The sequence below is a fragment of the Notamacropus eugenii genome, chromosome 5 (genome assembly GCF_028372415.1).
Source record: "Notamacropus eugenii isolate mMacEug1 chromosome 5, mMacEug1.pri_v2, whole genome shotgun sequence".
Taxonomy (NCBI): Eukaryota; Metazoa; Chordata; class Mammalia; order Diprotodontia; family Macropodidae; genus Notamacropus; species Notamacropus eugenii.
The window spans coordinates 353,163,444-353,179,352 of record NC_092876.1 but is presented as its reverse complement, the minus strand read 5'-3'; the positions used below and the strand labels follow the sequence as shown (position 1 = coordinate 353,179,352).

The window sequence follows — 15,909 nt, the reverse complement described above, 5'->3', positions numbered from 1 at the left end:
GTGCTCAGTTTGTAAGTCAAAAGATAATTTTCTCTGGCTGCCAGCATCACAAATTCTCCCCAGAATCTGGAAATCCAGCTGTTTTTTTTTTCTCTGTCTCTTACATCATCAGCAGTAATAAGGTATCTGCCATTGGAACACAGCTGGCAAGATTCTTGATGATATCGGAGGCAGAACAGATTGTAGGCCATTTCTCCTAAAGCTTGTTTCATAGTGCAAATATACGACAATCTGTCTGTGAGGCCTACAAGAAAGCAGGAAAGTTAAGTAACCTATCAACCATGCATGACTGGGGTAATCAGGGGGAGCCCTATTACGACATTCTGGTCTGTTGCACTTCCCAAGGGGCTGAGTGGGCACCCTGTTTCCTTCTTGTGGGCCATAAGCTCTGGCCCCTGATTGCTCCCTTGAGTCTTTGTGAGAGCAGGATGAAAAGTATAATTGGCAAACGAGACAGAAAGAGATGCCTCTTCAATATAAAAGCTATATAAAGACTTCTACTTTTGGGGGTTAGGCATGGTTTTGGTTATAATTCTAGCAAGAGAGTGAGGGGATTTTTCTTCCTGCCTGCCTCAATCATCCCAAGTGGCCATAGTAGCTGTAAATATATGGTTGCCTAGGAGAGCCTGAGACTGGATCTGAAGTGCTAAGCAGTCCCCTTCCACACCTGCAATGAAAGGGGCAGTCTGGTAGAAAATGGGGTAGAGTGCACTAAGCATCAAAATATGATGGAATTGCTAGTATTCTAATGAGAGCTTTTGTCTAGTTGCCAACGAAAGTATGTATTACCTAAAGAGCTGAATTTTATCAATCTTAACATTCCCACCATAAACAAAACTAGAAGAAAGTTTAGGTAAATGGAAGGATGGATCACAGGTTCTCCTTGGAGAGGCAAATAAAGGAGCTACCAGAGTTTGTTTTATTTTGTATCCAAAGGCAATGGGAAACAGAATTTCATGTGACTTTTGGATTTATTGAACTGCTCATGATAAGTGATTACAAAAAGACCACCATGAAAATAAATTCAGCTTTTCTTGCAGAGGATGAAAAAGTAGGGAAATTAGAAAACAGTAGAACCCCCAAAACCTTCTAAATTAAATCAGCATATGCTTTGATACTCACTGAATTCAATGCAAAGGTGGGTAGAGGCAAGGCCAGTGAAAAATATGCTGGAAAATGTGATTTAGGAGTAAAAATCGGGGTCAAAATACTTATGGACAACAGAGTGCCTCATTCCTATACATAATTATGTTTCTCTGAGGAAATAATTGGAAGGTACAAGATAAGGAGAGGAAGGCAGGAACTGTTTTAATCTTTCTTTGTCTTCCCAGTGATTAGCATAGTACCTGGCATACAATAAGTGCCTAAGTGCTGGTTGACTGATGTTACAAAAAAACCAACAAACTGATTATATTAACACATAGGAAATGACTCACTACTGATATTTTATGCCTTGTTAAAGCAAAGATAAAAATTTGCAAATCTAAAAGAATAAAAATGAGAAAAAAATATATGATATACAAATAAAACCACTCCAACTGAATCTACTTAAGCAAATAATTGCTGCAGAAAAATGGGAAATGAATGGAAGAAAAGATGCTCTTGTCAATTAAAATAATTTCATATAGAAGTTTAACCAATGTGGATCAAATGTCATGAGGACACAAAAATTAAACCTCTCCAGCTTCTTAGTCAATAAACACTTGACTTACTTGCCAAAAGGAGAGATTAGGGAACCAATGGTTGCACAGATATAGAATATAAACATATTTGTAAAATCTTATGAAAAAGGAGGGAGGACAATTAACTATAAACAATATCTCCTTATAAGACAGTATCAATAGAGGGAAAAATTAGTTTAAAGAAAGCTTAGAGACCAACTAAGCAAAGTCATTTTGAGGGCATTTAAGAATTAAACTGAAAGGAAGATAACACCAAATGAAAGATATATATTTTCCATTAAGCTCTTTTTTTTCCCATCAAGGACAGTGAAGTTACTACAACTGGACTCTGACATTACAGTCTTAGATATGCTTATAGAGGAAGTGGAAATGGGACTAAAGAAAATAATCATGGGCAGAGTAGATTAGACCATGTATATGCAAGGATATCTATACTGAAGGCAACACAATTTTGAATTCCTTTAATGATCAATTCACAAGGTATCCGATGGAAGGGGAGATACCAAAGGCATGGGAAGATTCTCAGACTTTATTATTAACCAGAGAAGGTGACTGGGAAACCATCAACACCTACTGACCTAAATGCCTACTTCCCTATCTATATGAAATGTTTATGACCTACCTACACATCAAGTATATCCTAGATGAGAGTATCAGAAAGGAGTAGGGAGGCTTTCATAAGCAATATTCCACAGCAGATCACACTTTTTCCATCAAATAATTCATTGAAAGATGTAGACGACAAAATCCTACTGGGCTTATTGTTTATTGACTATATAAAAAAAGAAAATTTGGTTTGGTAGAGTAAAACAATGCCTTAAAGGCCATCTTCCAACAAGACGTTTCCCGGGCATATGTCAAAATTACACAAGATTCTTTGTAATGCAGAGTTCGTCTTGTTTAATAACCCTCTGATGATTAATATCAATGAGGCATAAAACAGGGAGATGTATGTTTGCCAAAAGCGTTCACCACTGTGATGGGGGTGATCCAATGCAGAGTTATGCCAGGGAGGGATGCCCTATAGATTATGAAGTCTGCCAGATGCTCTTGTTTGCAGATGACATTGTGATAACTGCATCAAACCCTGAAATATTGTAAAGCACTTGATTTGGCCTATCTGTTCAGGAAAAAAAAAGTAGATAAGAAATATCTGTTGTTCACACTATGATATGCAGTTGAACGGGCAGCCTATAAAGTTTGTCCAAAAGTGTGCGCGTACACACACACACACACACACATACACACACACACACACACACACAAACACCCTTTGTATAGGCAACGCAAATGTATAATGAGTTCAGTCCTGAACTGGACAGAAGGAGGAGAGCAGTCTGCATTGCCTTTGGGAAAGCATAAAGTTTTTTGTTAACATGTCAAGCTTCTCACTGAAACAAAGAATCCTGTTTTTTAATGCTAATATTCTTCTGGTGGTGCTGTATGGTTATCAGTCATGGAGCACTAAAGTCTCAAAAAAACTGAAATTGAGGATCACCCAAGGGCAATAGAAAGGTGGATATGAACAGTCTGAAACACATCACAAATAAGAATTTAGGGAGTACTGTGAGGGAGATTATTAAATGTATGAGGAGTGGAAAAAAAGGATGGGCTGATCAGATGATGAGAGCAAGGGATAAATGGTGGATAGGTTGCACCTTCCACTGGTATTGGTAAAGTTACTAGAGAATGGAGGAAGACCTCTGAATGTTGGATGGATACTCTTGGCTAGCATGGGAAGACAAGGATAAAGTTACACAGGATGAAGAGGAATGGAAGAGTTGTGATTTACATTATTAAAGGGAGCAACTACAGTGAGGAAGTTAAAGGTCCACTAGAATATTTACAAATGCACAAAGGCCCATGAAAAGTTCTGAGGACACAGAGATGAAAAACAGTGCACTTCTGGTCCTTAAAGAGTTTACTTTGACAGCAGTTAAGAAAATGTTAAATTGGAAAGCCTGAAGGGATTCTACTTAGAAGGCTTTTTATAAGAATGTAGAAAAGAAGTGATAAGGGTGTGAACTAGGATGATGGCCCTTGGAGTGGAAAGGAGGGGCAATATGGTGGCAGTAGAATCAACATTACTTGGTAAATGATTGAATGATGGAGAGAGAAAAAAACAAAACTAGTAGATTCCAAGTCTTGAACCTGAGTTTTGCTTTTTTACTTGTTTTGACCCCAGGAAAGTAGGAGAATGGTTTTTGTCATGTTCAGAAATGTGGAAATTATTAAGAGAGGCAGATTCTTAGGGGAAACATTCTTTCTCCCTTCTAAACAGAAATAACACGTATTCCTATAAATGACAAAGTTTTGAATCATGATGCTCTACGGATTGATGTTTTCAAGGAGAATGATTTAAACATAATAACTTGTTCAGAAATCTAAACAGGATAACTGATAACTTCATCAAGGTCCCTCCCAGTCAGGGAAGAGAATTAAAGAGGTTTCTGGCACACATCACATTGCAGGAAAATAGAAAAATCCAGATCCTTAGAGGTTTCCCCCGCTCTGGAAATTCAGAATGACAATGGTTCTAACATGTAACGTTCCAATTTTTTTATATTATTGTTATTTTTAACAAAAATTATCTGGTAAAAATTCAAACAGCCCCTTTCCCCTGAGGAGTCCAAATGAGCTTTACTAACCTTAATTGCCTCAGAACAGTAACAACTAGTAGACAGGACTGCCAACAAATTTAAATTTGCCCCAGTTCTCTATTTCTCTTACCCAAAATGTGGTGATTTTGGCAGTTGTGGCTATTCAGGAAGGCAGGAGTTCCTACTACGTGCGAAGCACTGTGCTACGCATTTTACAGTTATTATCTCATTTGATCCTCTTGGATCCATCTTGGAAGATAGGTGCTATTATTATCATCATCCCCATTTTATAGTGAGGAAAACTCAGACAAACAGAAGTTAAGCAACTTACCCAGCATCACACAGCTAGTATCTGTGTGCTGGACTGGAGCTCATGTCTTCCTGACATCAGGTCCAGCAATTTATCCTTCATGCCACCCAGGTGCACCTAGGGGGCCAGTGGTAGAGGTATATTATGTCATAAAGCTAATTGATTCTTCTTTTAGCAGCTAGAAATGAGGGAGGTTTAAAGATCTAATAGGAAAGTTGGTGATGGTGGTGGTATGTTTGGGGAGATGTGGGGGGAGGGAGTAAAAGGGAAGAGTTTGCAAAGAAATGAAAAGGGAAAGTAAAAGCAGAAACCCCACTCTCTGGGTTTCGGTTTCTCCATCTTTAACATGAGAAGGGGTGGTCTAGATAATTATTAAAGTCCCTTTTAACTCTGGGATTCGTGCAACAGAACCTAACAAAGTAGTCTGGGGACAGGGAGAAAAAGAAAAAGGGAAAATTGTTTGAAGATAACCATTCCTCAGTGAATGAAGGGGCAAAAGTCCATATCTAGGACTCAATTTTACGTTATCGGATTAACTTTCTCCAAAGATGGAAAGAATCTCTTGCCTTTTTAACTTTTACCATGTTCACTGGTTACCTTGAGTTCATCCACATATCTATTTAAAGAATTACTACTTTCTGGTCCATTATGCCAACACCTTCATCCCACTGATGATGCATCCAGAAACACTATTATAACTCCCATTATTGCTACACGATGTAGGACCCCTTTCTTCAACTCTCTATCTCTACTGGGAATTTGTTTTTACATTTTGGGCTTTTAGCTACACAACTAGAAGAAGCATCTGATATCTAGGGCACTACCAGGAAGGACTTATGAGCAGAAGGTTGAATGATATTCCCACTACTAAGTTAAATCTGTTAATTTTATTTCACTTTGATAATGGACAAATTTCTGTTAGTATTAGTACATATCTTAGAATTCTTATTTTTATCAGGTATTGATAAAGTTGATTTTTGGCTTTTGGAAACAAGGCCATTTTAAAAAAAAATATCAAGTAAGCTTTTGGGTTCCATTGATTCTATGGTGCTTAAAAGTGTTTTAGGGAGTTGAACATCTGTTCCACAACATTTTATTTGTGCCAGTTATTTTAGTCTAAGAATTTTCCCCTAAGTACTGATGTTCCATAACTCTGCAGTGCTAGTTCTAGTATAGGTGTAGTTTCTGATGTTGTAGCTTTTCTCCTAATGACGATTAACAACTGAATAATGTATACAGCATGACTCATCATGGTACATCATGAAAAACCATGAAATCTGAGGTCAGGAGATCTGAGTTTGAATCTTGTCTCCATCTGAGAGACCTCAACAAATCTTCTTTGAGCTGTGTTAGGTGCTATGGGGTCCATGACGTTGTATAAGACATAGTTTCAGTCAGCATCCATAGTAATGCTCCATTTGACCATCTTTGTCTTCCTCTCTTCCAAGGACCTTTATATCCACTCTAATTCAGATATCCAACTGGCACTGCCACACCTCTACCTTATTACTGGACTTAACTGCTTTAAGACCTTTAAGGTCATACCCTTAATTTTCCATATACTTTCACTCTTACCTAACTCTGCTCATTTTTCTTATCCATAAATCATTCAAAAATTATTTATTAAAAACACACTATGTGTCAGATAATTCCTAGGCACTAGGGATATGAAGACAGGCAAAAGACAGTTGTGGATCCCAAGAAGCTTATAGTCTAGTGGGGGAGACAACATGCAAATAATTATTTACAAACAGAATAAATAGGAGATAATATCAGGGGGAAGGCACTAGCATAAAGGAAGGATAGGAAAGGTTTTTTGCAGAAAGTGGGACTTCAGTTGAGACTTTATGGAAGTCAGGGAAAGTCAGGAGCCAGAAATGAGGGGGGGGAAGTTCTGGGCATATGGGACAGCAAGTGAACAGGCCTGGAGCTGGGAGATGAAGAGTCTGGTGAGAGAAACAGCAAGGATGCATAACAGTAGTTATGCAGGGCTTTAAAAACCAAAAGTCTTTTATATTTGATTCTTAAAGCAACAGGAGTCACTGGAGTTGAATGAATAGGAGGGTGATGCAGACAGAGTTGCTTTAGGAAGATCAGTCGAAAGTTTAGTGGAGTATGGATGTCAATGGGGAGCGACTCTAAGTGGGGAGACCAATTAGCAGGCCACTGTCATTGTCTCAAGCATGAGATGATGAAGTACTAATGTGTATGGAGAGGAATGGTATGTAAAAAGTTTGACAGATAGTTTCAGGCCAGAATGGGAAGGGCTTTAAATGTCAGAGGAGTTTGTATTTCATTCTAGAGGTAAAGTGATATGGTCAGATCTATACTTTAGAAAAATCACCTTGATGGCCAAGTAGAAAAACAATGAGGTTCAAGAACCACAGATAAATCTAAGTCTCTTCCCATGCCACATAGGAAAACTAATTATTCCTTATTATTGCAATAGTCCATGTAGAGGTGATTAAGGCCCAAACTAAAGTGATGGCTGTGTCACTGAAGAGAAGGGAGAAGAGGCAAGAGATGGTGTAGAGGTAGAAAATGAAAAGATATGGCAACTTAATGGATGGATATGTGAGTTGAAACAGAATAAAGAGCTGAGGGTGACTCCTTGGTAGGAAACCCAAGTGACTAGAAGGGTGGTATTGCTTGTGATAGAAATGAGTGTATTGGAGGAGAAGGAGGAGAGAGAAAAAGAAAGAGAGAGAGAAACAAAGATACACAGAGACAGACAGAGAGACACAGGGAAAGACACACACACAGACTGAGACAATGCCTTGGGGTACACTGAGTCAAGAGGACTCAGTAATATGGACAACAGAGTGCAGGAGACTGAGGAGTGGTAAGACAAATTGGAGAGGAACAAAGAAAAGGAGAAAAATGACAAAAAACCAGAAAAAACTCAGGGTCCTCCTTGTCCACATCCATGAGAGTCCATGAGGAAAGAGTGGACAAGTGCCAAATGTGGCAGAGAAGGAGAAAAGGATGAAGACGGAGAAAGGTTAACAGATTTGGCAAATCGTTAGTAACACTGGAGAGAGCTATTCCAGTGGAGCAATAAACTTGGAAGACAGATTGCAAAGGCTTGGGGAATGAGAAGAAGGCAAGTGCAAGCAATGAGTGCTGTATCTTACACTCTCATACAATGTCCTTCCCTTCAAGTCCAGTCTGAGTTCTCATTGATCATCCCTCTCCCTGGAACCCCTATTTCACTTATTATCTGAACTTCTGTCACTGAGCATATACTACTTATGGCTATTTATCTTTTATAAATGAGTGCTTTCTTTCCTACCAAATTACCACCTTCTTGAGGGCAGATACTTCTTTTCTTCTCAGTGCCCAGAACGCCTGGTACACAGCAGGTATTCAATGGGTTACTTGTTGATAGAAGTAAAATTAACTGTGGCTTGTCATAGATATGAATGGATGGGATATGCAACTCTAAAACTAGATTTCTCTTCTTTCCACTACTCTTCTCCACTACAACAGCACAGGAGATATAATAAGTTGTATGTCAGATTAGTGTGCTACAAGCAGATATTAAGGGGAACTAAGTCTGTGGAGTGAAATGTTCACTAATAAGCCTAGACTCATTAAGCGTGGTTATAGTGAGAGGTGGTGGTAGAGCTGGGACCAAAAATTGAATCTCTTTTATGCCCCATCAAGAGAATTTTTTCTCCTGAAATAACAGTATATGAGTGAAGCAAGTCTATATTCCACTCCCTACAACTACAGCAATAAATGCCTTTCATGTTTCAAGAGAATAGGAGATGTCCACATTGATTCTGGTCTAGAAAACATTTTGATACCTTCTTGGATACAAACTACTATGGAAATGTAAGAGGGCATTATAAAGTTATTTAATAAATGAAAATGCTTTTATCTATCTACATTAATACAGTTATACAGCTTGCATAACGATGATATAAAGCAAGCAAGACAATGGCACAGTATGCTGCAAATATAAAATTCTCTGTAACTGCTTAATAATATTCACAACAGCTTATTATGGTGATAATTATTATTAGAAAGAACCATTCCTTTTTCAACTTGGGATTTTAGGGCATTATTAGCTTGTTAATTTTTGTTGTCCACCTGCATGCCACTTTTGGTACTTTTTCAATCTTGGGGGAGTGAAACTGAAGGGTGTTTGCCTGCTTGATGAGTAAAAGGCTACTGGGACAAGATTATCAGCTATCTTCTGAAATCTTCCAAGATCACAGATGTAGAGCTGAAAGAAACCTCTGGATCCTTATAATCAAGTCCTCTGACTTTGCAGACAACAAAACTGTGGGTCAGAGAGGTCACCTAACTGATTTGTGATCATATACTCCATAGGTAGGGTTTGTCAGAGATTGAGCCAAGTCCAGGAGTCCTACAACATGTTCTATCTCATATTTCTGAGTATCCTTCTTCAAAACTTTTTTGTATTCTTGAGTCTGGTTTGTTTGTATTTTTCTTCCTTCAGCAGCAAAAGTGAATGGATACTACTGGTCACTGTCAAGATCCAGTCATAAGTTATAAAGCAAACCATGTACCAAGTCATGCATAAAGCTCACTGGATCCTGAAAGTCAGAAGACCAGGGTCTAAATTTTGCTGCTTAACAGCAACTAGGTGTCACAGTGGATACAGTGCTAAATTTGGAGGCTAACTTGTGTCTGCCTCAGTTTCCTCATCTGTAAAATGAAGATTATAATAGCACCCACTTCCTAGGATTGTTGTGAAGATCAAACAAGATATCTGTAAAGTAATTAGTACCGTGTCTGGCACATAATAGGCCCTTCCTTCCTTTCTTCCTTCCTTCTTTCACACTGGTGTGGTCTTAATCAAGTCAATCTCTCTAATTAATCTCTAAGTTTCTTCATTTGTGCAGTCTGTACTAGATGGTTTCTGAGGTACGCATCACCTCTAGAAACTTATGATTCTAGATCAGGGTCAACAAAGCACAACCCAAAGGCCAAATATGGCCTGTTCTTTACTTTTATGCTGCCTGGAAACTAAGAATGTTTTTTGTTTGTTTACATTTTTAAATACAATAAAACTTCTATTTAAAAATGCAAAAACCATTCTTTATTTGCAGGTCATATAAAAACTGACTGTGGATCAACTTGAAGCCTACAAGCCATGGTTTGCCAAATCTTGTCCTAGATGATCAGATGTAGACCTGGAGATTTACTACATGAGTATTATTAGAGATAGACCATAACCATAACTTCTTAGCATTTATTTCTTCTACCAGGAATCATTAGAGGAAATTATGAAGTAGCTCAGGCTTAGGGGGAATTGACAACCAGCCTAGTTTCATTCAGGTTTCCAGAGATGCTGTTTAAAAAAAAGTATTGGCACAAGCTCAAATCACTTTCCAACTTCATGTCTTCCAGTATACTGATATATAGCATCATTGGAGAAAAGTTAATTGTGTAGCTGAGTCAGATATTTTATTTCAGTTCCATTTTTTCCCAAAAGGAGCCACTAAGAGTTCAAAGAAGAAATGTTAGTGACGGTCACAGGCTAGCCCATGTGCAATCAACAGGTCAAATAGAATCAGGAGATGAGTGTAGAGAGCTCTGCCTGTGATAAGATATCCCAGGTTCTCAAGGCCTGGTTTTCTACTACAAAAACCACAAATGCACATGAAACCACCTGGCAACTCCAGGAGACACAAGAGATTCAGAATTAGCAGTAACCTCTCCTTCTGATAACCTAAGTGCTCTGATTGAGAGGGAGAAGGTATCAAGAGAATGGCTGTACTAAGCCGGCATCGATTTCTCCAGCCTTTGTCTGTGTCTGGTTTCTGTCTCGTTTGGAGGTGGTTACTGTTACTACAAGCAGTATGAATCATGTCTCTGTTAAAAAACAGAGCTTCAATTGTCTTACATAACCCCTGGTAACTGAATGTCTAATAATAGCAAGCCATTTCCAGGTAGGGAATCTGTCTACCTCCCAGACACACACACACACACACACACACACACACACACACACACACACACACACACACACACACACACACACACACACACAGATTCACACTACTCCCAAAGCCTTAGTGTACAGTCAGACAGACAAGGAGGAGACTCAGGGGGCAAAGGGAGCAGGAGGGCTTGAAATTTCTTATATTTTTGAATACGTTGGATAAATCATTAGTTGCATGATCATGGAGATTTCTAACTGAGCTAGCTAAATGAAAGGCAATGCCCATCTCTTTTTCAGCAGTGTGAAACAACAGAGGACCCGGCAAGCACCAACAGACAGCTTCTATACACTCCATCACTCTCACAAAACCCCACACCAGAAAGACATCTGAATTTCACTGAACACGCCATAGTTTTCACAAGTGTCGCCTAAGTTTTGCAGGTACTCCCTAACCTCTTCCCCTTAACTTGTCCAGAGATGATGTTTCAAAGCTTCTTGGCTATAGTAATTACAGAAATTTCCTATGTCCAGAATGCAATCAAAACCAGTACTGTTAAATTCTATTTTACACAATTCCACACTGTGCTCATTCACTTGAGCTCTTTGCTTTTGAAGAGAAAACTCTCTATTGTTAAGACTTCTTTTTTTCCCTTGAGCACTGTATTCTTTGGCATGTAGTACACTATAAAGTCTTTCCAGACATGATGTCCACTCAGTCATCCATCAAGGTGACTAAAACCAAGTATAGCAAACGAACAAGTAGAGAAAGTACCTTCAAAAAATTATAGAGGTATTATTTCCATTGGAAATATTCATTTGGTTGAAAAGGGCCTGACCAACAAATCAAAGAGATTGAAGGAAAGAAATCATGCAGGATTTTCATACAAACATCTCTATATTACCTCATCCCCTTCATCCTAAATAAAATTTCTGTAGGCAGTACTATTTTAGTGTTCACTCTCAGAAAACCAAAGGGAAAAATAATGAATAGAACTGCGTAGCTTATGAAAAAGTACGGTGTGAGTCTACTGCGTAGTCACATGTGATTAAGACTTCTTAATTCCCTGTTTAATCCACATGATATGTCATGAGATGGACTGCAAATCCAAATACAAAACTATGTAGTTCTTTTGCTAGCCAAGCTGGTTGAAAGACTATATACCTAGGCCACACTCCCTTTCTCCTCACATTCCCCTTCTCCATACTTGTTCTGGTGACATTAAGTAACTAAGATAGTTTTGGTAAAATTAAATTGTCCTGGGACATAGAATGGAAAATGGAGAGAAGTCTTTGTTAGGAGAGGCACTAAGTTCCCTCAGAACTTAATGCTTCCTTTTGAAGTGGGAAAGGTTATTGGTTTCTCAAAGCCATGACCAAGAGGATTATAAAGAGATGATGAGAAAAGAAGGGGGAAGAGAAGAAAGGAAAAAGAAAAAAACAGGAAGAGGAATGGAAATAAATTACAATCATTCCTTCTCTTTCAAGGGGCTACAGACATTCTCTTTGGGTAGTCCACAGTGTATAACTAATGATTACAAAGTTGATCATTCTAAATAAGGGAAACCTCACTACTGGAAGCATGTTAGCAATACATGGCTAAAATATTTTTCAAAACACCATTTTGCCTATCTTTGATTCACATAATATGGAATAGTCTTAGATTGAAATAAATATAGAAAAAAATCTTTCTCATATGTAACCATGTAACTAAGAGGCAGCATGGTATAATGGGTAGAGGCTGTCCTTAGAATAATGAAGATGTGGGTGGGTTCATGTTTTATCTCGGACACTTGCTAGTTGTATGATCATGGGCAAGTCCCTTAACCTACCAGTACCTCAGGAAAATTTTTAAGACTATAAATTCAAGGATATATGGAGAACAGAGGAGTTGCCAATCTGTATCAGTGGAGGGATTTACCATGTTCTATAAATAGTCAAAATCATGGATATAGAATCAATCATCTTTTCCTGTAAAAGTAACCAAATGTTTACCAGTGAAAGTACCAATCATTAAATGAGTCCCAAAAAGGATATAAGTAAATTAGCACATTGGAAGTAACACCTTCTGCTAGCATTTTTGGCTTATTTTGTGTGTAAAGTCCGGTGACTAATTTCTCTCAACCAGTGGTTGACTCAAAGAGAGCAGTTAACTATGGCCTGCTTAATTCCTTTCTCATACGCCCTTCTCTGTGAACTACTGTGACTGTTGTGAAGAAAGCAATTATTTGTGGAAGGTGAGAAGGTTTATTCTCTCCCCTTTCAGCCTCAACCACCAGGCAAAGAATGGCCTGTGCTTCTGTGCAGCAGCTATATTCACCCAAAATTTCAGGGCACACCTGTCAACCAACTCAAGCACAGCAGGGAGCCTTGGCAGATCAACTGGGATTCACTGGGGCACTTTTACAGCCCAGAAGTAGATTATTGTTTTGTTCTGCATTACAGAAATACCACTGCTTATAGATCGTAGCTGAGAACTTGATAATGATAAACACTTATGGGTTGGCAAACTATACCATCACCTCTAAGCTTGGAACTCATGTTTTCATGTCCCTGAATGATGCTTTCTATGCATAGCTCTCATCATGATCTCCATCCTCTGGCAACGAACAAAACATTACTGAGGCACAAAGTACAATATCATGTACCCTACTGGCAAAAAGTAAACATTAATTAATGATTGGGGTAGCCATGGGGTTGATTTCTTTATGACAGTATAGAAGTTCTGAAATAGCTCTGAAACAATATGGTAGTTTCCTTATCCTTATCCTGTATCCTTATATAGTAAGATGAACAAGCAGAATGGTTTCTGTCCTATATTTTATTTAGTCCCAACAACTTGATGGAAAAAAAAAAGGAAATGGAATAATGAAATAACAAGATAACTGGTCATTTTTATAGGTAGTGTGTGATTAAAACTACTGGATATATTCATTTGATAGGCTTTCCTGGGTATGTAGGGCACTCAATTTTCACTAGTTGTGAAAATTTATTTGAATATGCCTTCCCTAGTCCTGTCTCTCTCATCATCATTTTTACCACCTTTAAGAACTCTGTAGTTCAACTGTATAAAAATATAACATCTCCAAAGAGTAAAGCAAATTATATCTAATTTTTTCTCCCCTTCTCTCTAAAGTTTTCGTAAAACATCTTCCTTATTCCTAGTCTATATGGTCTGCCTTAGATTTAAACTTCTAGGGGTGAGGTACCTGACCTTTTAGTGTTTGTTCTTTTTACCAACCTGCTTTGTTTTTATATGATATTTATTTCAAAACATTTCACTACCTCTTTTCCACCCAACACACCCTCCCTTGTAACAAAGATTTAAAAAGGAGGAAAATGGCAGTTCAGCAAAACCAACCAACACATCAACTCCATCTGCTTCTCCTTTAGAATCAAGTACTAATTAATATTAATTAGCTTTTAAACAGTATATGGTACACTTTGTTCAAACAGCCACATAATAAAGATTCAACTCACTTCCATTTTTCACTTCAGGGGTAATGTAGAAAAGAGAAAATCTTTTCCTCCTTCTACTCAGCTTTCTCAAATCAGGCTCATGTTCAGGTGTGCCCGTGTTATGAGAAATTCAGGCCCTGGATATTTTTCTTCCAAGCTCTTGTCTTGATAATGAAATAAAGCCCTGCTAAGTATGAACGTGCAAATATGTGGCTCTCTTTGAGTCATGTACTTGAATACATACACGAGAAAACATTTTGATCTCTGGAAAGATAGCGGGTTTTTTAACCCTTTGTAAACAATTTTTATGACCAAGGAAATATTTTGTATTGCTCTTGTCCTTTTCAAAACCATGCCAATGGTTTTGAATAATACCAGTTAGGTATTTATAATCTATTTCAAAATGCAGATTGTTTCAAAGTTGGTTCTCAGTTCATTATTTCCTGAAAGCCCAGAAGTCACAGAGCCTGCCAGACTGGAAAACAGAGTGAATTAAACTGATAAAGGATATACACATAAGACAACTCCTTTCACCTGTGCCTTGATAACTGCCACTCTGCTCTGCGATTTTGTTCTTTTTTTTCATTGCCAATGCCGTCCCCTCTTCTCTCTACCTATATAAATCCTACCCTCTTCCTCCCTCAGATAATGTCTTAGGTCTGGGAAGCCTTCTCTGACTATGCTGGCCCTTGATCTCTTTTTCTGAATGTCTTTAAAAAGACTACACCATATAATTCAACTCATATCATATCTTGTATTGTTCACTTGTGTCATGCATTAATTTTATATCCCCATCGCTATCATGGTACTAAGATTCAAGTCTTAGATGAGTTTATATCCTAGCATGCGTTTCAGCAAATGCTGGCTAAATACCTGTCGATTGAGTGATTGATTGCTACATTAGCTTGCTTACCTAGGAAAGAGAAGAAGAGAGAGAAGAGGGGAGAGAGAGAGAGAGAGAGAGAGAGAGAGAGAGAGAGAGAGAGAGAGAGAGAGAGAGGGAGGGAGGGAGGGAGGGAGGGAGGGAGGGAGGGAGAGGGGGAGAGAAAGAGAGAGGGAGAGGGAGAGGGAGAGGGAGAGGGAGAGGGAGAAGGAGAGGGAGAGGGAGAGGGAGAAGGAGAGGGAGAGGGAGAGAGAAAGAGAGAGGGAGAGGGGGAGAGAAAGAGAGAGGGAGAGGGAGAGGGAGAGGGAGAGGGAGAGGGAGAGGGAGAGGGAGAGGGAGAGGGAGAAGGAGAGGGAGAGGGAGAGAGAAAGAGAGAGAAAGAGAGAGGGAGAGGGGGAGAGAAAGAGAGAGAAAGAGAGAGGGAGAGGGAGAGGGGGAGAGAGAGAGAGGGAGAGGGGGAGAGAAAGAGAGAGAAAGAGAGAGGGAGAAGGAGAGGGGGAGAGAGAGAGAGGGAGAGGGAGAGAGAGAGAGAGGGAGAGAGAGAGAGGGAGAGGGAGAGAGGGAGGGAGAGGGAGAGAGAAAGAGAGAGAAAGAGAGAGAGAAAGAGAGAGAGAGAGAGAGAGAGAGAGAGAGAGAGAGAGAGAGAGAAAGGAAGAAAGAAGATGAGAAAGAAAAGGAAAGAGGAAAAGCAAGGACAGAGAGAGAAAATAGTTGATTACGACAAATTTTTGCTCCAGTTAAAATTGGAGTGACCAGAAAGTGAGCTGGCATTACATCTTTTGAAGCAGCAGTACCCTTCTACGGTAACAGGAAGAGCACCATGATAATATTCTTCCTTCTTGACTTTACACTTCCTTCTGACCAACACACTCCTTAATCTACAACTGGATCCAGAGAAAACCACTACTTCTCCTAGCATGATGATTCTGAGATACACTGAAGGTCGAAGGTGTCATTATATCCAGACTCTGAAATTTAAATCATGAGCCTTCTCAGAAGGAATCTTAACTGCCACAAAGATAGTTATAGAGAAAACAAGATAATATATGGGGTAGTTTTGT

The 15,909-nt window shown here is 38.9% G+C and overlaps 1 protein-coding gene across 50 annotated transcripts in view; it reads right to left on the bottom strand.

The window, feature by feature from the left end:
• The window catches only part of ZBTB20 (zinc finger and BTB domain containing 20), a 1,002,935-nt gene that overhangs the window by 88,774 nt on the left and 898,252 nt on the right, over positions 1-15,909 (bottom strand). For 4 of the 50 annotated variants that reach the window (XM_072616753.1, XM_072616745.1, XM_072616754.1 and 1 more), the window contains exon 9: positions 4,614-4,709. The exons of the other annotated variants lie outside the window; for them this stretch is intronic. The gene's annotated coding sequence lies outside the window, so the exon portion shown is untranslated. The remainder of the gene's footprint in view (positions 1-4,613; positions 4,710-15,909) is intronic. 50 annotated transcript variants of the gene reach the window in all.